Source organism: Sphaerodactylus townsendi, linkage group LG02 (genome assembly GCF_021028975.2).
Source record: "Sphaerodactylus townsendi isolate TG3544 linkage group LG02, MPM_Stown_v2.3, whole genome shotgun sequence".
NCBI classification, from domain to species: Eukaryota; Metazoa; Chordata; class Lepidosauria; order Squamata; family Sphaerodactylidae; genus Sphaerodactylus; species Sphaerodactylus townsendi.
The window spans coordinates 175,941,753-175,964,120 of record NC_059426.1 but is presented as its reverse complement, the minus strand read 5'-3'; positions in this window follow the sequence as shown (position 1 = coordinate 175,964,120).

The following is a 22,368-nucleotide window of genomic DNA, read 5'->3' as shown; positions in this document are numbered from 1 at the left end:
GCCAGAATCTAATATTCCTCAAATAATGCAAGGTGCAGATTGTGCAAGGAAGCCGACAAAACTGTAGATCGTGTCCTCAGCTACCGCAAAAGGATCGCCCAGGTTGAGTCCAAAGAGAGGCACAACTCAACGGCCGAGATGATCCACTGGAATTTATGCAAGAATTGCAACATTAGGAAAGCTAAAAACGGGTGGGAAGATTGTCCAGAGGAAGTCATAAAAAATGAGAAGGTCAAGATCTTGTGGGACTTTCGAATCCAAACGGATGATATGGGCAATAATACACCAGGCGTAATTGCAGTAATTGAGGACAAGAAAGTGACCATCATCGTCATAGCAGTACCTGGTGACAGCAGGGTCACTGGAAAAGAACACGGAAAGGTCACTAAATACCACAATTTGAAAACTCAGATTCAGAGTCTCTGGCACAACCAGCCGAGGCCGTCCCAGTGGTAACTGGCAGCCTGGGCACCACTCCGAAAACACTAGGGCAGCCCTTGAACATCTTCAAATGGGCAAAATCAACCTCTGTGAGATTCAGAAGGCAGCCTTACTAGGATCCGCATGAATATGACACCAATACATTACAACATCCCTGGCCTCTGGGTGGGGCTCAAATGTAAGGAAAGGCCAACAACCAGCTAAAGAATTGGCAGCTGTGATGTCAAACCAAATGGAATAATAATAATAATAACACCCCGGTCTCTCTCACCAAAGCAAAGGTTGCCGACTCTTGAGTTGGGAAATCTCTGGAGATTTGGGGGTGGAACCTAGTGGGTGGGATTGGGGAGGGGAGGGACCTCGGCAGGGTATAATGCTATACAAGGAGCAGCAGTGGCGTAGGAGGTTAAGAGCTCGTGTATCTAATCTGGAGGAGCCGGGTTTGATTCCCAGCTCTGCTGCCTGCGCTGTGGAGGCTTATCTGGGGAATTCAGATTAGCCTGTACACGCCCACACACGCCAGCTGGGTGACCTTGGGCTAGTCACAGCTCTTCGGTGCTCTCTCAGCCCTACCTACCTCACAGGGTGTTTGTTGTGAGGGGGGAAGGGCCAGGAGATTGTCAGCCCCTTTGAGTCTCCTGCAGGAGAGAAAGGGGGGATATAAATCCAAACTCCTCCTCCTCCTCCTCCTCCTCCTCCTCCTCCTCCTCTTCTTCTTCTCCTTCTTCTCCTTCTTCTCCTTCTTCTTCTTCTTTAATGTTCACCCTTCAAAACAGCCATTTTCTCCAAGGAAACTGATCTCTGTCATCTGGAGATCTGTTGTAATCCCTGGAGATCCCCTGTAGGTTGGCATCCCTCACTACCAGCCCAGATGTAGGCAAACACACCTGAAGGTTGTTGTGGGTTTTCTGGGCTGTGTAGCCGCGGTCTGGTGGATCTTGTTCCTAATGTTTCGCCTGCATCTGTGGCCGGCATCTTCAGAGGTGTATCACAGAGGGAAGGCTGTTACACACGGTGTCCAGTGCGTAACAGACTTCCCTCTGTGATACACCTCTGATACACCTCTCTGGACACAGTGCGTAACAGACTTCCCTCTGTGATACACCTCTGAAGATGCAAAACGTTAGGAACAAGACCACGGCCACAGAGCCCAGAAAGCTCAAAACAACCCGTTGAATCCTGCCATGAAAGCCTCTGACAATACACCTGAAGAGATTTTTCTTCTTTCATTGTTTTTGCTTTTTTAAAATGAGCAATCTAATGATGGATCCTGGAGAAGAAGAAGAAGAAGAAGAAGAGTATGGATTTATCCCCCCTCCTTTCTCTCCTGCAGGAGACTCAAAGGGGCTGACAATCTCCTTGCCCTTCCCCCCTCACAACAAACACCCTGTGAGGTGGGTGGGGCTGAGAGAGCTCCGAGAAGCTGTGACTAGCCCAAGGTCACCCAGCTGGCGTGTGTGGGAGTGCCCAGGCTAATCTGAATTCCCCAGATAAGCCTCCACAGCTCAGGCAGCAGAGCTGGGAATCAAACCCGGTTCCTCCAGAACTTGAAGGCTCGCGTGTTGCGTCGTGTGACCTTAGTGGGGTCTAATTAAAGGTGTTTTGTGGCATTCATTTCCAGTTTTGCGATGGAAAACCCATTACAACCGTCTTCTTTCCTGCCCCGTTGTGTGAGTCCCAGGAAGAAGCAACGCAAGGCAGTAAAAAAAAGTTTGCTTAAAGAACGGGAGGTGGCTGCAGAAGATAAGCAGAGAGGGCCAGCTCGGGAAAATGAAGACACAAACTTGCCAGCTGGAGAATTGGCCTCCTGTGGGATTCGGGGCTGACCTGGGAGGGAACCAGATTTTGATTTATGGTTGCTCCTCTCTAGGCCGTCTTGACAAATGCCTCTTTGGTGTATGTGCTGCAACCTCTCACTTCATCCCCACAAGGTTCTCTGGTTCCCTGCCTGTAGCCAGGTAAGACTTGGCAACCCTACAGATGCCAACCTTGAGGTGGGACCTGGTGATATCCTGTTATTATGATAGAAGAAGAAGAAGAAGAAGAAGAAGAAGAAGAAGAAGAAGAAGAAGAAGAAGAAGAAGAAGAAGAAGAAGAAGAAGAAGAAGAAGAAGAAGAAGAAGAAGAAGAAGAAGATTTATATACTCCCTTCTCTCCTGCAAGGAGACTCAAAAGGGCTTACAAACTCCTTTCCCTTCCCCCCCCCCCCCACAACAAACACCCTGTGAGGTGGGTAGGGCTGAGGGAGTTCCAAAGAACTGTGACTAACCCAAGGTCATCCAGTTGGAGTGCACAGGCTAATCTAATTCCCCAGATAAGCCTCCACAGCTCAAGTGGCAGAGCAGGGAATCAAACCCAGTTCTCCAGATTAGAGTGCACCTGCTCTTAACCGCTACGCCACTGCTGCAGGGCCTTGGTCTCATTAGACAGAGAATTCCACCAGGTCATGGCCAGGGCTGAAAAGTCCTCGCCCTGACTTGAGACAAACTAGGCTTCCCTTGGGCTAGGGGCCACAAGTAAATTATCGCTAGAATAGCAGAGTGTTCTTTGGGGGATGTAACTAACTCGTGTGTGAATCTAGTTTGCCTTAGGAGCAGCAGTGGCATAGTGGCTAAGGGCAGTGGCTAAGAGCAGCTGCATTCTGATCTGGAGGAACCGGGTTTGATTCCCAGCTCTGCCACCTGAGCTGTGGAGGCTTATCTGGGGAATTCAGATTAGCCTGGGGGGGGTGGCCAGATTAACTTCTCACCCTTTCAATCACACTCTGGAGATTTTTTTTAAAAAAAAGAAGAGAAACATTTTCTGCCTTAGAGGCCCAGTTGCTTCCCACCAATCCACTGATTTCCTTCTCTTAGTTGAGTGGCGGCTATCGCTCTAATTACTGGGGGGCCAGAATCAGTTTCTTGTAAGAGGCCAGATTGGTTTGCACGGGTCTAAATAGCCGGTTTCTTGTAAGAGGCCACTTTGTTTTGCACGGGTCTAAAGAACCGGTCTCTTGTACGAGGCCAGTTTGATTTGCATGGGTCTAAAGAATCAGTTTCTGTTACGAGACCAGTTTGGTTTGCACAGGTCCAAAGAACCGGTCTCTTGTATGAGGCCCGTTTAATTTGCACGGGTCCAAAGAATCGGTTTCTTGTAAGAGGCCACTTTGCTTTGCACGGGTCTAAAGAACCGGTCTCTTGTATGAGGCCAGTTTGGTTTGCACAGGTCCAAAGAATCGGTTTCTTGTGCGAGACCAGTTTGATTTGCACGGGCCTAAAGAACTAGTCTCTTGTACGAGGCCAGTTTGGTTTGCACGGGTCCAAAGAATCGGTTTCTTGTACGAGGCCAGTTTGGTTTGCACGGGTCTAAAGAACCGGTCTCTTGTACGAGGCCAGTTTGGTTTGCACGGGTCCAAAGAATCGATTTTTTGTACGAGGCCAGTTTGGTTTGCATGGGTCCAAAGAATCGGTTTCTTGTACGAGGTCAGTTTGGTTTGTATGGGTCTAAAGAACCAGTTTCTTGTAAGAGGTCAGATCAGTTTGCACGGGTCTAAAGAACCGGTCTCTTGTACAAGGCCAGATTGGTTTGCACAGGTCTAAAGAACTGGTCTCTTGTACAAGGCCAGATTGGTTTGCACAGGTCTAAAGAACCAGTCTCTTGTAAAAGGCCAGATTGATTTGCATGAGTCTGACCGTTTGCTAAGGGGAAAGTGCGCCAGGCGCAGAGGTGGAGCGCATCTTGCACGTTTGGAATTGGTTGGGTCGGTTTTGTGACCCCCGAGCTTACATCAAGGGACTTCTGGATTGAATTTTCCAACATAATGTAAACCAGCTAACATAAACAACGGACGAGACATGCTGGATTTCAGCCTATCGGGATCAGGGCTGAGAATTCCATTTCCCGGGCAGGCGATTTGGATCCGTTGCTCTGTGACTGTTGAACTGTATCGAGCGAAATTTCACTCTGGCAGCAAGATGAAGCACCGAATCTCAAACCGGGTCTTCGTTCTCATGGGCACAGGAGAAAGCGCAGGGGCGTCCAAGTGGGAACATCAAGAGCACGCCTTGTTTCCATCGTCTGTTCGCACATGTGCTAGGCGCAAGAGTAGGGTCTAGGGATGCCAGCTTCCAGGTTGGGCCTGGAGATCTCATTTACCCTAAAAGAAATAAAAACCTATAACCCACCTACACAGAAGGCGATGCAGTTTAAAAAAAATAAGGCGTGTTGCAGTAGTGCAAACAATACAAATTTCACCTCTGGAGGACTTCCAGGCAACTGCATTCTAGACTGCAGAGATCAGTTTTCTTGGAGAAAAATGCCTGCTTAGGAGGGTGGGCTCTATGGCATTGTGTCCCGTTGAAGTCCCTCCCTCCCCCCCCAACCTCAGGCACCCCCCCCCCAAGTCTCCAGGAGTTACCCAGTCCAGAACTGGTAACCCAACAAGCCTGAGACTCTTCCAGTGGAAATGTGATTATAGTTTGGAAACTTCAGTGGGTACAAAAGGCTTGTCTTCTGGACAGACACTATCACACAAGAGCATATCGTACCAACACTGAGGGCGTTTTCCCACTTACCTTCTGCCCCGCCCTATTGTAGCCAAGTAGCGTGAGGTCCCCCGGCACTCCCCACTACAGGGGCAGCGACAACGCAGCCACCTCAACGCTGCCACTGTCGCGCCCCCTCAGCGCGCGTCATTCCTGGCGCTCTTCAAAACGGCGCCTTTTGATGACCCCACGCAGAGCGCGGGGTCGTGCGGAAGCCCGGGCGCGCACCAGAAATGACGTGCGCTGAGAGTAGCGCGCGGCATAGGGGGCTATGAGTAAGTGGGGAAACGCTCAGAGACAGCTCCCTCATGGTGTGGTATTTAAGAGCAGATGGATTCCAATCGGGAGAACCAGGTTTGATTCCCCACTCCTCCACCTGAGTGGCAGAGGCTTATCTGGTGAACCCGTGGGCACTACGCCACTGGCCACCTGTCAGGAGTGCTTTGATTGTGTGTTCCTGCATTGCAGGGGGTTGGACTGGATGGCCCTTGGGGGTCTCTTCCAACTCTATGATTCTATGATTCTGTTGTGGGGTGTCGAATTACAGGAATATTTTATTCGCTGCAGGGCAAAACGTTAGTGTACAATCGGCCAAAGAGCCACATGGAGAATAGGAAGAACAAAGGACAACCCAGAGAGAGGACAGCTCAGCGGGCACTTCCCACGTTAAAACAAAGAGAGAGAGAGACCCCATTCAAGGCATGTGACACTCGTGCACATTTAGGGTGATGTAATGCCCCCCAATGTCCAGGCATGCTGAGTCACTCCCTCCAACAACATGTGCCAAACAGTTCAAGGGAGAGTTCACCAGTGGTGTAGGAGGTTAAGAGCTCGTGTATCTAATCTGGAGGAACCGGGTTTGATTCCCGGCTCTGCTGCCTGAGCTGTGGAGGCTTATCTGGGGAATTCAGATTAGCCTGTGCACTCCCACACATGCCAGCTGGGTGACCTTGGGCTAGTCACAGCTTCTTGAGAGCTCTCTCAGCCCCACCCACCTCACAGGGTGTTTGTTGTGAGGGGGGAAGGGCAAGGAGATTGTCAGCCCCTTTGAGTCTCCTGCAGGAGAGAAAGTGGGGATATAAATAAAAAAAAGATGAACAGAAAGGGGTGGGGATGTTGCCTTCCGGCGATGGTGTGATGTCACTTCCCATTACAAACCTGGAGGTGACTTAGTGGGGGTCATACGTCCCTCATTTCCACAGTCCCTGCCCCCCCCCCATGATCCTGCTAGCAAAAGGGTCCCAACTGGCCACCCTAAATCCTTCCCCCAACTCCTTATGGGCCCCCAGCTTCAATGCATATAAAACAGCTATTTGAAGAATCATACCCCTAAAATGGTACGTTTCATGAACAGCACGGGGGTGTGTCAGTTAATCTGGAAAAGAAGTTATTAGGAATGACCGAGGGTCTTAAGCCTTCCCTTTCCCAAATTCTTCTTTGATTTTCTAACTGTATGGAGCAGGAAAATAATTTTTGAAAGGGTCTGTCTTGTCGGACTCTTTAGTAGCCTATTTGGGCATTTATCTTTTCATCAGCTGACAGGTGGAAGGTAGCGGGCCTGCCTCCCTTTTCTAATTATAAGGGATTCCAGATGTAGAGAGGGACATAAATTAAAAGCAGACTGACCCGTGTGACTTTTCAAAGTCAGCCAAACTTCAAGGTATCTGCTTCTCATTTCGAAATGTTATTAAAGCTATTACTGAGGAACCCCGAGTCCCAGCCCAGCCCTGGTAATCGACACCTCGAAAGCAACCGGGCAGATTTACAGAGTGCTGAGAAGTAAATTTGTCTGCGAGGATGACCTTGATAGTTCGTTTTATGAAAAAAAAGGGAAAGGGCAGAATTGGGGCCCAAAAAGACCGAGCAGATGAACCATGTCTCGGAGTCTGCCTCGTTTTGGGGGGCAGTGTGTTCACAGGGACCGGTCTGAAGTCCGCATCCTCAGAACACAGCGATTCGAGATTCGAGTCCAGTAGGGAGCTCGACATATGGGTTCTTGGGGGTGGAGAGTCAAAAGTCCCTTCATCCCATACAAGTAGGAATAGAGACGCCTGAGCCCTCATACACAACCCTGTTAGAAGATGGGATGTTTTGTAACAATATTGGCTTACAGTCTATCACATGCAAAGAATCCTTCTAATCCATTCACTGGCATCATGTTAATTAATGATATTGTCATGTTATTGTGTAATAGTTATTGATATTCACTGTATTTTGCTATGTATATGATATGATGGTTGTTCTCTTGTTGCTGTTGTTACATTGCATACTAATGTGTTGCGCTGTTGATAATTTTCTTTTGGGGATGATATGCGCTGACTTTGTAGTGTACGATATCGTGACCTGCTAATTTGCTGACTTTATTGCCCATGTCGATTGATGTTTTCCTTTTATACCGTGATGCTATTGATGTTTGTTAGCATTGATATTGTAATTCATATTGTTGTTGTACGCCATCCTGAGCCCTTTGGAGGAGGGCGGGATATAAATTGAATAAACCTTAAAGCAACTCATGGAGAGAATGAACCCCAGCAGCCCAGAGAAGGCTTGGGCCCAGAGGTGGGATCCAGCAGGTTCTCACCAGTTCCCGAGAGTGGGTTACTAATTATTTGTATGTGCCGAGAGCAGGGTTACTAATTGGGTCTGCTTTTCCATTAGGAATTCCATTTAGGTCCAAAAATCATAAAGTCCTGTTGTTTCCTATGTGGCTGGTTAGCGAAGGTAGAAAACGGGATAATTCTCCCTGTTGGGCTGTTTTAAAAACATGTTTTAGAAATATGGTAAAGTTCCTTGTTTAAGGAAAGTATCCTTCTTTTCGATTTCCTTTGTAGGAAACAAAATTGGGCATTTGAAAGTATTAGAGGTATTTGACAGGCAGTCTAATTAGAGGGAGAAGTAATTGTTTCTGTTGCTACAGTAGACGATAGGACTTTGCTATTATGGACAGAAAGACAATTAGCCAGCTACGAAATTAATAGGAACTTTTTTTTTTTTTACAGTAAGAGTTTTTTTACAGTAACAGAGAAATTATTAATGCCCCGCCCCCGGAATGCCCGGCCACGCTCCCATCGTGCCCCGGCCAGCCCCATTGGCGCTACGCCACTGTTTGAATCCCACCACCATGGGAACCTGTTACTAAAATTTTTGGATCCCACCACTGCTTGGGCCTGCCAATTCCAGGTTGGGAAACACTTGGAGATTTGGGGGGTGGAGCCTCTGGAGAGCAGGTTTGGGGAAGGAACTCATCATGGTAAAAATGCTCTAGACTCCGCCCTCCAAAGCAGCCATTTTACAGAGGAACTCGAACATCTGGAAATCAGGCACAACTCCAGTGGATCTCCAGATCTCACCTTGAGGTTGGCAAAAGGATTGACAGCTCCTTAGGAAATACCTGTAAATTTAGGGTAGACCCCCCCCGCCTGACCTTCGTGTAGGAAAGCCAGCTTTTGAAAACTTTTGAAAGCTGTCTGCGCAGAGGTGGAGGGGGGCGGGGCTTGGTGGCAGCAGGCAGCCCAGTGGGTGCCACGGCCACCCGCCATCTGCCTCCCTGCAGGCCAGCTGCTGGGGTGGGAGCTTGCGTAGTGCTTGCAACTGGGCAAACAATAATGCCCTTTGGTCCTGGGGGTGTTTGGGTGCCCCTTACATGACTGAAAGGCGTGCGTCCGGGGACCTGGGTGTCCCCATGACCTTAGGGTGGTATGTCCCTGGGGTAGAAGAACCTGGGGCGATTGGGGTTTAGGAAAGGGAGGGACCTCAGAAGTTTATAATGCTGCAGGAGATACCCTACAAGGAAGTCATTTTCTCTAGGGACATTGCTCTCTGTTATGTGGAGATCAGTTATAATCCGGAAGGTCTCCAGCCCCCAACTGGAGGTTGGCTACCCTAGCTGACAACCTTACGTCATGTAGAGCCCCGGAGGACTCTGAAAATTAGCGTCGGCCATCCCCAAAGGCAGGGGGAAGGACGGGAGCCTGGTTGTTCACGACAGCAGGACGAGGTGGCTTTTTTCAGCTCTCTAACCTCCTCGAGGCAATCGTGTAACGGACCCCGTCCCGGCCCAGAAAGCTCGATGACAAATTTGGAATGGTGCTAGGCCGACGCTGAGAAAGTCGCTCGCCTCCAAAAAGAGCGAAATTAAATCATACGCCCACTTACAGGCCCATGACCTCGCTCTCTGGGATGCCCCTGTCAAAAGCGCTTTATGAAAGGTGTGCCGGGGTCTTCCCAACTGCCCCTTCAGTGCCTCAGCTGGAGTCCCACACCCAAGACCGGCCCTTCTGATTCATAAATGATGTGTGTTAGTTTAATCTGTTTTTCACAGAGGGTGCCTGAGAGCAGGAAAATTAGAACCAGGTAGAGGGAACTATTATTCCTGTCTCATAAGGGTGCTTCGGTTACATGAGGACCACATTAAGGTAACATCTGGTCCGTATTTCTCGAACTATTTTCCCTTTTATCACGAGAAAGGATCGGCAACCCATCCCGCGACTGCTCTTAATTTAGGCCCAAATATTACTGATGAAACGTTGTACAACATGCTGTTATCTATTAAAACAATTTCCCCGAAGGAAAACTTGATACTTTTATATTTTCCAGCAAAGCCTATCGCAACCCGCTAACTGGAGCGGCTGGAATGACATTCCCTCGTAATCCCTCGCCCGTTCAAAATGCTGCGGGAATGCGTCCGAAAGGACAGGCCAGCTGCTGAGGGTTACCAGGTCCCCCCTGGAGGGGGGGGTGAGGGGGTAAGGTTGCCAGATCCTGGTTGGGAAACTCCTGGAAATTTGGGGACTGAGTCTAGGGAGAGCAGGGACTCCAGTGGGGTGCAACGCCATAGGATATATCCTCCAAAGCTTCAATTTTCTCCAGGGAAACTGATCTCTGTAGTCATAGAATCATAGAGTTGGAAGATACCCCCAAGGGCTATCAAGTCCAACCCCCTGCAATGCAGGAACACACAATCAAAGCGCTCCTGATAGGTGGCCATCCAGCCTCTCTTTAAAAACCTCCAAAGAAGGAGACTCCACCACACTCTGAGGTAGTGCATTCCACTGTCGAACGGGCAGAATTTGAGGTCACAGAAGTAGCACCGATGGAGAATGAAATTCTCCCTGACTTTCAGTCTTGATTCAGTTCGGGATCCCTGTAGCCTAGATTTGCCAGCTCCAGGGCCCCTCCCGCACGAGCAAAATAATGCATTTTCAATCCACTTTCACAATTGTTTGCAAGTGGGTTTTGCTATTCCGCACAGTAAAATCCAGCTGCAAAGTGAGTTGAAAGCATGTTATTCTGCACGTGTGGAAGGGGACCAAGTCAGGACATTTATGGAGATTTGGGGATGAAGCTGGGAAAGTCATGTTTTGGTTTGGGGGATTCCAGCATAATTTAATGCCATTGAGTCTACCCTCCAAAGCGGCCATTTCATCCAAAGTAACGGTCATGAAGAATGGCAGGTTGTCGGTAGTGGTTTAAATGGGGTTTATTTACAGCTAACAATATGAACTAAAAGTTAACAGCTCACAGAAACTCTCACTGGGGCTTTCCCCACTGACAGAGTTGAACTGGTTTCTACCTAGGTTCGCCTCAGTGAATCCCCACTGCCATCGAGCTCAACACTGTTTTGTCTCAGTTCCCCCCCCCCCCCAGAACTGTGACATCCTAGTCGCAGTTATGAACTACACTTTTCTGCCGGAACAAGGTCGATACCACTTCGAAGCTTCGAAGTGGGGAAGCATCGAAACGACACCTCATCCGTTCAACCAATCACGAGCCGCTTTTGTGGCATGTGCAGAACGGGAGAGTCGTGGCGGGCAGAAAGCGCATGTAACTGTAAACTGTAAAGTGTAAAAACGGGGGGGAAAGAATGCTCCTGTTCCCCGCCGTAACACAAGCACCAATCACGATCGAGGAGCGAAACAGACACCAAGATGATCCCGCCCACTTAGCTCGGTTCCAGGGGGCCAACTCAGTTGCTGTGGGGACAGCCTGGAATCGCCCTCCACTGAAGGGAACCGAGTTGACCTTAGCTCCCTTCTGTAGTGGGGAAAGCCCCAGACTCTTAACTCTCCCAGGTCTCAGTTTCAACAGCTTTTTTTCTGTACCTCTTAACTCCGTGACTCCGTCCATCAGTTCAAAGTCTTAAAGGCACACTGTAACTGATCTCTCTAGTTTGAAAATCAGTTGCCGTTCCAGATCTTCAGGGCCCACCTGGGGGTTGGCAACTATACCTGTGGCCTGCAGCATTTTGCGTATGGGAAAAGTTGCATATTTTATACGAAATGCCTTACAGAAAAGATTATCTGCAACTGTTTTAAATTAAGAAATGAAAACATTTCTTCTTTTAAAAGCTGATCGTCTGATTCAGCTCCGTCTTCAGGAGTGATGCGGAGTGACTTCTGGTTTGATTCGAGGGCATTTCCCAGCATTTGCATTTGAACAGACCATTTGATGAAGAAGAAGATATCCCCCCTTTCTCTCCTGTAAGGAGACTCAAAGGGGCTTACAAACTCCTTTCCTTCCCCCCTCACAACAAACACCCTGTGAGGTAGGCAGGGCTGAGAGAGCTCCGAGAAGCTGTGACTAGCCCAAGGTCACCCAGCTGGCGTGTGTGGGAGTGCACAGGCTAATCTGAATTCCCCAGATAAGCCTCCACAGCCCAGGCGGCAGAGCTGGGAATCAAACCCGGTTCCTCCAGATTAGATACATGAGCTCTTAACCTCCTACGCCACTGCTGCTCCCTGAAGAAGAAACAACTCGGGGGGGGGGAGGGAAAAAAGGGGGAAAATATAAACTTTGGATAAAATATAAAGTTTTGTATGTGTGTGTATGGAACCAGTCCAAATATATCAATTAAAAAAAACCAGACATTTCTTGGCCCGGTGACTTTTTTGTCAAAGGTGTGAATTACTCACCAAAATGAGGACCTGTATATAGGTATGTATGGGTATATATGACACACAAATGATGCTCTTACTCACACATTATTAACTTATGGTATTTACTGTCTCAAGACTTGAAAGCCGCTTTGTTTTTTAAAGGCTTAGACAAAATTCATAGCAGACGTGTCTATTACGGTCAACAGCCATGATAGCTAAATGGAGCTTTCATATACAGAGGCTGTCTACCTCATACTAGCAGTCGATTTATGGCTACCAATCTTGATCCTCCTTGATCTGAGATTGCAAATGCCTTAGCAGACCAGGTGATCGGGAGCAACAGCCGCAGAAGGCCATTGCGTTCACATCCTACATGTGAGCTCCCAAAGGCACCTGGTGGGCCACTGCGAGTAGCAGAGAGCTGGACTAGATGGACTTTGGTCTGATCCAGCTGGCTTGTTCTAAAAAAAAAATGATGTTGAAAAACAGCTTGTCATGCTTCACAGAAATGTCACACTGGCTTCTTTTGGACCAGATTTTAAAAGTCCAGAATGGTTTGAAGTGAACGCTCCAAGAGATGCGTACTCTTTCACTTTCCAAAATGATAGTTTTTCTTTTTTTGACAGGTGGTATCCCTCTAGAACTTTTCTGTTATGTTTCCAAGGAATAAAACCCACTGACGCTCCTCTGATGTCCTTCTCATCTTTTCTTTCTTTTTTGACTGTGCTGCTACTTCTCAATGGTCCTTTCCACACGGACACTTTGGCCCCTTCTGCACACGCAGAATAATGCATTTTCAAACTACTTTCACAACTGTTTGCAAGTGGATTTTGCTATTCCGCACAGCTTCAAAGAGCACTGAAAGCAGTTTGAAAGTACATTATTCTGCATGTGCGGAATGAGCCTTTGAAACGGTTTGAGGCTGGGGGTGAAATCTATGAAGTGAAATCTTTTTAATTGGGGGTGGGGTGAAATCTATGACGCGTCGCTTAAAGAAACCATGGCAAATTGCAGCATGAAGCACTGAAGTATCATAGAATCATAGAGTTGGAAGAGACCACATCAAGTCCAACCCCCTGCCAAACAGGAACACACAATCAAAGCACTCTCGACATATGTTCATCCAGCCTCTCTTTAAAAACCTCCGAAGGACGAGACTCCACCACACTCCGAGGTGGTACAATCCATTGTCGAACAGCCCTTACGGTCAGGAGGTTCTTCCTAATGTTTAGGAAGAATCTCTTTTCCTGCATCTTGAATCCACAATGTTTATTTTTTTAATCCACAAAATAAAATGTTTTTTTAACGGAAAAAATCACAAAATGGCACCCAGGAAGCATTTCGAGGGGGCGAGTCCAAATGAACGAAGGGGGGGGGGGGAGGGATCGAAAAAATGTTGCAAACGTTTTGCAAACGTATGCGGAAAGGGCCTTTCTTAAGTTTCACATCAACATTGTGGGTGGGGAAGAAGAAGAAGAAGAAGAAGAAGAAGAAGAAGAAGAAGAAGAAGAAGAAGAAGAAGAAGAAGAAGAAGAAGAAGAAGAGAAGAAGCAAGACAAGAAGAAGTAGAAGAAGAAGAACAAGAAGAAGAAGAAGAAGAAGACCAAGAAGAAGAAGAAGAAGAAGAAGAAGAAGAAGAAGAAGAAGAAGAAGAAGAAGAAGAAGAAGAAGAAGAAGAAGAAGAAGAAGAAGAAGAGGAGGAGGAGGAGGGGGGGGGGAGGGGGGAGGGGGAGAATTTGAATTTATATCCCCCTTTCTCTCCTCTTGGGGGAACTCCAAAGGAGCTGACTAACCTCTCCTTTGCCCTTCCTGCCCACCTCACAACAAACACCCTCTGAGGTAGGTGGGGCTGAGAGAGCTCCGAGAAGCTGTGACTAGCCCAAGGTCACCCAGCTGCCGTGTGTGGCAGTGCCCAGGCTAATCTGAATTCCCCAGATAAGCCTCCACAGCTCAGGCGGCAGAGCGGGGAATCAAACCCGGTTCCTCCAGATTAGATACACGAGCTCTTAACCTCCTACGCCACTGCTGGCAGACTGCAGGGGAAACTTACTGAGAAGGTGACAAGTATATCCTTTGTGGTCCGAATGGATTATGATGTTCAAACGTATTTTTGCAAACTCTCCAGATCTGGCCATTCCCCTCCTCACAGTACATGGGCTGCTACTCCTCAAACGGCCCTTTCTACACAAACACTTCAAAACATTTCGAGGCTGGAATTAAAACATTTCCTTCAGGGAATTCTGCACAGCTTTTATTTCCAGCCTGGAAATGTTTTAAACGCATCCTCAAGAATAGCAATTCTTCGCTGAAATGTTTTCAAAATGTTTTACGTTTTAAAACATGCTGTTTTTACCAAACTCAGAGGGGTCGTGATCTTCTTGCGAGGCTTTGGAGTGGACCTGCTTAGGATTCCCGACTGATCCCTTTCCTTTATTTCGCCTTCGTCTTGGCGGTTCGGAGTCCCAGCTCGAAATCAAAGGGAGTTCCCAGCGCCGCCCCCCCGCCCCGACCTTCTCCTCTGGCCCCTATTAGCTCTCTGGGCATCAGCAGCAGGGGTGATCGGCGAATTATCACGGCTGGACAATTACGAAGGCATCACCTGTCGCTAAGATAAGCCAGAAGGGGGAAGATAAGTCTTTAATTAGCAGAGGCCGGTTGCTGCTGCCTCCTCCTGCCTCCGGAAGCTCCTTGGCCCAGGAACGAGGTCAGGCTATCAAAGGCAAGCTCCAACAGAAAGGAATATTGTTAAGATTCAAGGTGCTAATAAAGGCCCCTTCCGCACATGCAGAATAATTCACTTTCGATCCACTTTCACAATTGTTTGCAAGTGGATTCTGCTCTTCCGCACAGTGAAATCCAGCTGCAAAGCAAATTGAAAGTGCATTATTCTGCATGTGCGGAAGGGGCCAAACCAGTGGTGGGATCCAAAAATTTTAGCCAAACAGGGTATTCCCCATGGTGGGTGCGGATTCCAAACTGTGGCAACCAAAGGGCCTGGGGCGGGGCCCAGGCATTTATTCCAGGAGTGGGAGCATTCCCTGGGCGGGGCTGTGGCAAGGACTTGCAGCCGCCAAGCGCCGATCCTTAGGCGAGAAACGAATGCACGCATGGCACGGAGGCTGCCACGCGACGCCCGGTGCTGCACCTCCTGCTAGACTGCTTCAAGTTCTGCGCGCTACTGCTGAGAGGAGGGGCGTAACTAAGGCAAAAATCACGTGGCAAAATCACCCATTAGTAACCCCCTCTCGGCACACACAAATAATTAGTAACCTACTCTCGGGAACCTGTGAGAACCTGCTGGATCCCACCTCTGGGCCAAACTCTTGAAGCATCAGGGAGGTCACTGGCAACCGTAGCCTGGAGACCGGGACATCAGGACATATCTGAGATCAGGAATATGTGGGCCAAAGCTTTTTTCACTGGTGCATTGGCTCTGTTCAGAGCTAATATTGAACAGGGGGATGCCACAGGTGACCAACCATCTTCCCCATCCACAGATCCTAGCCACACCTTGGGAATACCCCATCACAAAGAAAGCCAACATGATATACTGGTTAAGAGCACCGCCACCGAAATTTACCATCGTCTAAAGACCAGACTGTATGACCAGGAATACCAATCTCTCCTGAGTGCTGCACAAAACTCTTGTTCCCCTCTATACAGCAGTGGCGTAGGAGGTTAAGAGCTCGTGTATCTAATCTGGATGAACCGGGTTTGATTCCCAGCTCTGCCGCCTGAGCTGTGGAGGCTTCTCTGGGGAATTCAGATTAGCCTGGGCACTCCCACACACGCCAGCTGGGTGACCTGGGGCTAGTCACAGCTTCTCGGAGCTCTCTCAGCCCCACCTACCTCACAGGGTGTTTGTTGTGAGGGGGGAAGGGCAAGGAGATTGTCAGCCCCTTTGAGTCTCCTGCAGGAGAGAAAGGGGGGATATAAATCCAAACTCTTCACTCTTCTTCTTCTTCTCCTTCTCCTTCTCCTTCTTCTTCTCCTTCTTCTTCATGCAAAGCATGGGATTCACACCCAGAAAGGGCTCGCTGATGTCCTCAGAATCATTATTCAGGGAAAAAAACGCTTCCTCTTGCTGCGTTCTCAAGGTGTCCCTCCCTCCACCCAGCTCCAAAGGGCAAGAGGCCCAACCCGACACCACCTTTCACTTCCGAGCGGCGCGTTACTCCCGGAATAAATGAGCCGAGGACCTCGCCGCAGACCAGAAAGGCCCGGTGGCTTTGGGAGCAATTAGCTCTCCCAAATCCCAAGACAAGCAGTCTACCCGGGGACCAAAAGGTCTGCCAGACAATGCCGGCCCCCCACCGCCCCACAGACCTCTGTCATGCCCACGAATGTCACCAGCCGTCACAAAGAGAGAGCCGGGCTTTTGATGGCAGGGCACCCCAACCTTCCACTCCGGGCAAGAGACGTCGTCCCGGTTTGGGGGCAAACCCGTCAGGTCCCGCTGGGAGAGTCACCAGTCCACAAACAAATATCGGACCACAGAGCCAAGGGGCACAGCCGCCCCACGGTTGCCTTCAGCTCCCGGGATTCGCCACACGCCCCCCTCCCCACACATCCTTTTGTTATGGGCATCAGGGATATTTGTCGGAATTAACATTCCTGGGATTTTATCTGGGCATCCCTTTGTGAAGAGGCCCGCCGGAGAATAGGCTCCTGGGAAGTTTGTGTCTCCAACAGCAGATTAATTGTGGACATTGTTTACCGATCGGTAATCAATCGACGGGCTCAGGCGGCTAATCTGAAGATTAGCGCGTTGTCTTATTTGCAAATCGGTTCTCCGGGCGGCGTTGGCGAGATAAGGTTTTAAACGTGCGCAGAGGAACCAAAAAGCCCTTCTGTTTTTGTTTTCTGCGTGACCACACACATTTCCAACATTTGGGTTGGATCCAGTCACTTTGGCTCAGCGGACGGCAACATCTTTTCCCAGCGCAAGATGCTCTTGACTAGCCAGTCATCTCCTTTAACTGAGGATAAGAAGAAAATAAGATTTTTGGATTTATACCCCACCTTTCTCTCTTGTAAGGAGACTCAAGGTGGCCTACAAGCTCCTTTCCCTTCCTCTCCCCACAACATAAGCATAAAGCATGAGCATTTTTATTGTCCTTGTGCACGCACAACAAAATTTACAGAGGCCTTCCTCGATGCACACAATTCCAGACTCATACCCCATCCTCACTTTCCCCTTCCTCCACCCATCCCTACACAGCCCCAAACACATCAACACGAAGCCCCGGAGCTCAGCATCGCCACAGCTCTAGAGCAGAAGCTGTCTCTAAGCCTCTTTGTCCTAGTTTTGATGGACCTGTGTCGTCTGCCGGATGGTAACAGTTCAAAAAGAGAGTGTGCTGGATGAGACGGGTCTCTCAGAATATTTTGGGCTTTCTTAGGCTTCGGGAATTATAGAGTTCTTCCAAGGAGGGGAGAGGGCAGCCGATAATCCTCTGTGCAGTAGTGATCGCCCTTTGGAGCGCCTTCCTATCTGCCACTGTGCAACTGGAGAACCATACACAGATGCAGTAGGTTAAGACACTCTCTATAGCACAGCCGTAAAAGGACACCAGGAGTTTTCCATTCAGTTGTCTCCTTAAAAGTCTCAACAGACACCTTGTGAGGCAGGTGGGGCTGAAAGAGTTCTGAGAGAACTGTGACTAGCCCAAGGTCACCCAGCAGGAATGTAGGAGTGCAGAAACACATCTGGTTCACCAGATAAGCCTCAGCCACTCAGGTGGAGGAGTGGGGAATCAAACCCGGTTCTCCAGATTAGAATCCACCTGCTCTTAACCAATACACCACGCTGGAGAGAGTGAGATTGGCTGTAATTCCAGCTGGAGAGAGTGAGATCGGCTGTAAAAATCATGCATGGAGGGGAGAAATCCGCTTTGTTTTGCCTGTCCTTTTTTAATCTATACATCTTTATTCAATTCTTCAAAGGGAATACATACTTAGAGAGCCAGTGTGGTGTAATGGTTAAGAGCAGGTGCACTCTAATCTGGAGAACCGGGTTTGATTCCCTGCTCTGCCATTTGAGCTGTGGGGGCTTATCTGGTGAACCAGATTAGCTTGTGCACTCCAACACACGCCAGGTGTTTGTTGGGGGGGAAGGGAACGGAGATTGTAAGCCCCTTTGAGTCTCCTTACAGGAGAGAAAGGGGGGATATAAATCCAAACTCTTCTTCTTCTTAGATACCAATAAGATGAACATACATTCAAAAAAGAAAAAAAAATCACATTTGATTAGCATTTTACAGGTATTGCCCCGCACCTTCACATTCTGTGAAGAAAAGACAATCTAACATTCTGTCTCTATCTAATTTACATCATCTGCAAACAATCTGAAAAAGGAGAAAAAAGGCATATCCATACTTCGTTCTAAAACTTAAACCCAGCTTAGAATAAATCTGAGCCTTGATGTCCGTTCATAAATTCTAACCAGGGCAACCATATTCTCTCTCATTTTTTTTCTAATGGGCTTTCTTTCAGCCTTTGGGTTAGTTTATCTAATTCAGCGTACTCCCATATTTTATCCAACCATTCCTCTTCAGTCGGAATCGTCGACATTTTCCAGCTCTTAGCCCGTCCTGACTCTCGAAACTGTGCTTTTCTGTTTCTAAAACAGATTGCCTCCACGCCCCATCGGTAGACAACCGTCTCGCGGTGGAAATAATTGCGCCTGACTTAATGGAAGTTATCAGCCAGTTTCCCGCCAACCTGAAGAAACAGGATCATGGTAGAAGAGATGTAATTCGCAAGTATTAATAAAAGACCCCCCTCTCCCCCTCCCACCCCATGAGGGCAATGCAACAGTGATCGCATCAGCCCAGATGTTTGCAAAATGAAAAACAGGTCTGGTCCGTGGCCTCTTTAAGATGTGACGGGGGTCATTACTGGAACATCATGGAGAAAGATTTCAGCCCAGTGGGGGGGGGGGGGAATGGGACCTTGTTAATTATTTCAAACTGAGCTGTCAAACCTAGCCAGAATAGTTCGGAGAGGGGAACCTCTATTGCAGGCTGGCAAACAAGGACTAGCGAGTCCAGTGAAAGCCTTCGGCAATACATCGGCGATACAACAACGAGCGAACTAGTGCTAGTCTGGGACTGGGAAATAAATGCCGCTTGCCTCATCATTTTCATGGCCACTGAACGAGACTTTAAAAGCAGATTTAATCCGCTTTGAGGATCGTTTGATCAAAAGGGGGAGGATGAAACCGTAAAATAAGTAAAGAAGCGGGACAGTTATTTCGGGTTATGCTCGGTTTGCCAGGGACGTCCTGGTAGCTGGGGGGGGGGGGGGTGTCTTAACAGCAGCAAACTGAGGCCAATGATGCAATGATGTCACTTCCACAGGGTACCAGTAATGACATCAGCACATCACCGGCATCACAGGGACACTCTGGTACTAGGGCAAAAACTCTATGATAGAACTGGTTGTGGTGGGTTTTCCGGCCTCTGCCAGACCACGGCCACACAGCCCGGAAAACCCACCACAACCAGTTGAATCCGGCCGTGAAAGCCTTTGACAATCTATGGTAGAAGTTTTTAACATAGAAGTTTTGCCTGAACACTAGAACATTCATGTGTGATTGGTGATGAAATAATGTCACTTTCGGTATGCACTAGAAGTGACGTCAATACTTCATCAGCGACAGAGGCCTAGGCCTCAGGTGGCTTCCAATAAGTCTCTCCACTGGCTGGCTGAATGGCTGGGGTGGGGGAACCACTGCCCCCATCAGAGGTCTGAGAACCCTAGGTTCAGCTTGAATGTGGCTGCCAACCTCCAGGTCGTGGCTGGAGATCTCTTGCTATTACAACTGAGATCAGTTCACTTGGGTCGATTCCGCACTTGCGTTATCGACCTAAGTTCGAGCTGCGTTCGACCTAAGTGCTCCGCACAACCACTGGGATCGACGTGGTTTTGTACCAGCTTCGCCCCGTGTAACAGTCAAATTTCCGACTCCAGTTGGGAACTACTACTTTTTCAGGGAACCACGCTTGAACTCAGCTCGATTCCAGTAAAGTGCGGAATCTCTGGTGCCAGGAGTCCCCCATTCAGCCAATCACAGCTGAGTGTTTCGGGCATGCATACAGCTGGCCAATCAAAAAACACCACCTTCGTCCCTCTATTCCTGTGGCAGTTTTTTTTATAACGTGTGGGGGGATAGACGGAACATGGCCGTAGAACAGCAGCCAATCAAAATGGAGCAGCGAAGAGGCACAGGATAATCCCGCCCTCCGAGCTGGGATCAAGCTGGTTGCAGTGAGGAACAACAATGGCTTCGACCTAGGTCAGTACCCTTCTCAGGGAACTGGGTCGAACCTATTTTACTCGTGTGCGGAATCGCCCTTGGAGAAAATGGCTGCTCTGGAAGGTGGTGTTATACCTCACCGAAATCTCTCCTTTCCTCAAACCTTGCCCTCTTCAGGATCCTCTCCCAAAATCTCCAGCTATTTCTCAACCTGAGCTGGCCACACAACATTTGAACCTGGAAGTGACATCATCACGTCAGGGTGACGCTTTAGTGCTCCCCAGAATTCTATGGTTTTACTCTATGGTTGCAGCGTCAGAGTGTTGCTGATTCTCCCCCAAATTTCTCCTCTGCCAGCCTGTGTAGTGATAGTGGGGAACAGGGGTCTGTGTCAGGAGGAGACCTGAAGAAGATGTGTTGGAGCAGAGGAAGACATCTCCATGTATGAAGTACATGGGGTGCAAATTATTGTCTGGAGTGAGGCTGTGGAAGCCCATCAGACCTCCCATGAATGGTGGAGTTGGTGGAGATGGCCCTGAGGTGGAACTGAGGCACAGGGTAGCTCAGAGGTGGGATCTATCAGGTTCTCACCAGTTCCCGAGAGTGGGTTACTAATTATTCGTGTGTGCCGAGAGGGGGTTACTAACTGGCTCTGCTTTTCCATTAGAAATTCCATTAGGTCCAAAAATCATAAAGTCCTGTTGTTACCTATGTGGCTGGTTAGCGAAGGTAGAAAAACAGGGATAATTCTCCCTGTTAGGTTGTTTTTAAAACATGTTTTAGAAATGTGGTAAAGTTCCTTGTTTAAGGAAAGTAGCCTTCTTTTGATTTCTAGAAACAAAATTAAGTATTTGAAAGTATTAAGTATTTGTCAGGCAGTCAATTATGGACAGAAAGATACCAGCTGGAAATTAGGAACTTTTTTTTACAGTAAGAGTTTTTTACAGTAACAGAGAAATTATTAATGCCCCGCCCCTGGAATGCCCGGCCACGCCCCCATCGTGCCCCGCCCAGCCCCACTGGTGCTACGCCACTGTTTGAATCCCACCACCATGGGAACCTGTTACTAAAATTTTTGGATCCCACCACTGGGGTAGCTCCAACAAAGAAGAATCGAATCAGGCTTGCCAATTCAGACCCCCATGAAGGATCAGCAAACAGCACCCTCAGAAAGGAACATTCGGCCCTGTGGAAACATATGAGAATAAACGAAAAGGTATCTTTCGATGACTGATTAAAGGCTGGCATGGAAAAAGAATGGGGATTCAGGTAGGTTCACTAACCTCCTCGTGAGACCTGGAGTTCTCTCGGAATTAAAACTGAGCTCCGGTCTACAAAGATCAGTCCCCTTGGAGGAAAGGAGATCTTCAGAGGGCAGCCTCTACGGTATACCACAGAGTTTAAGAGAACGAAAGCCCTAGAGTGGCATCCCGTCCCTGATGAGCTTCCCAAATTTTCTCTTCCCCAGACATTGTCCCCAAGGCTCCAAGAATTTCCCAAGCCAGAGATGGCAAAAGCCAGATCCCGAATCTGAGGCCATTTTTGTACACCGGATAAATTTCTTCACAGGCTTACATGACATCGTGGTCTGCTTTCTATTTGCTTGCCGAATACCAACACTATTTTTAAAAAAATCTTTTTGAAAGCAGCAACAGCCCTAAATCGACAATTTTAACCTTATATCTCCTCACAATTACTGTAGAAATAAGTCAGCAATTCTGAGTTATACAAGCACAAAGGGAAACATCTGTAACCAATTTCTGTTCTCCTTCTCCTCCTCCCCTTATCCTCCCTTTGGCCATTCTGCACCATGAAGTTTTCTATGCAGGTTTCGCAAGCCTTTTAAAATAATAACAATAATAATAATAAAGGGTTTATATATATATAATGAATTCAAGGCTGGGAAACCCTAGAGAAGTTTAGCCTGGAGAGAGAATTTTTACAGCTGACATTACCCCCAGCAAAAGAGGGATTTCTAAAGGAAATGCGGACAGGTCCAAGAACTAGAGCAGCGGTGGCGAACCTATGGCACGGGTGCCAGAGGTGGCACTCAGAGCCCTTTCTGTGGGCACATGTGCACAGAGTTCATCGTGGGGGAGGCGGAAAATCACCCGCGCACACACACACATCTAGGCTAGCCTGGGCACGATCCTTTACCTGGGAGTAAGCTCGGCTGCTGGCGATGGGGCTTGCTTCCGAGTAAACCCTCCTAGGGTCGTGATTCACCCATTCGAAGCGTTGCATAGTTGCTTCATCAAGCTTACTC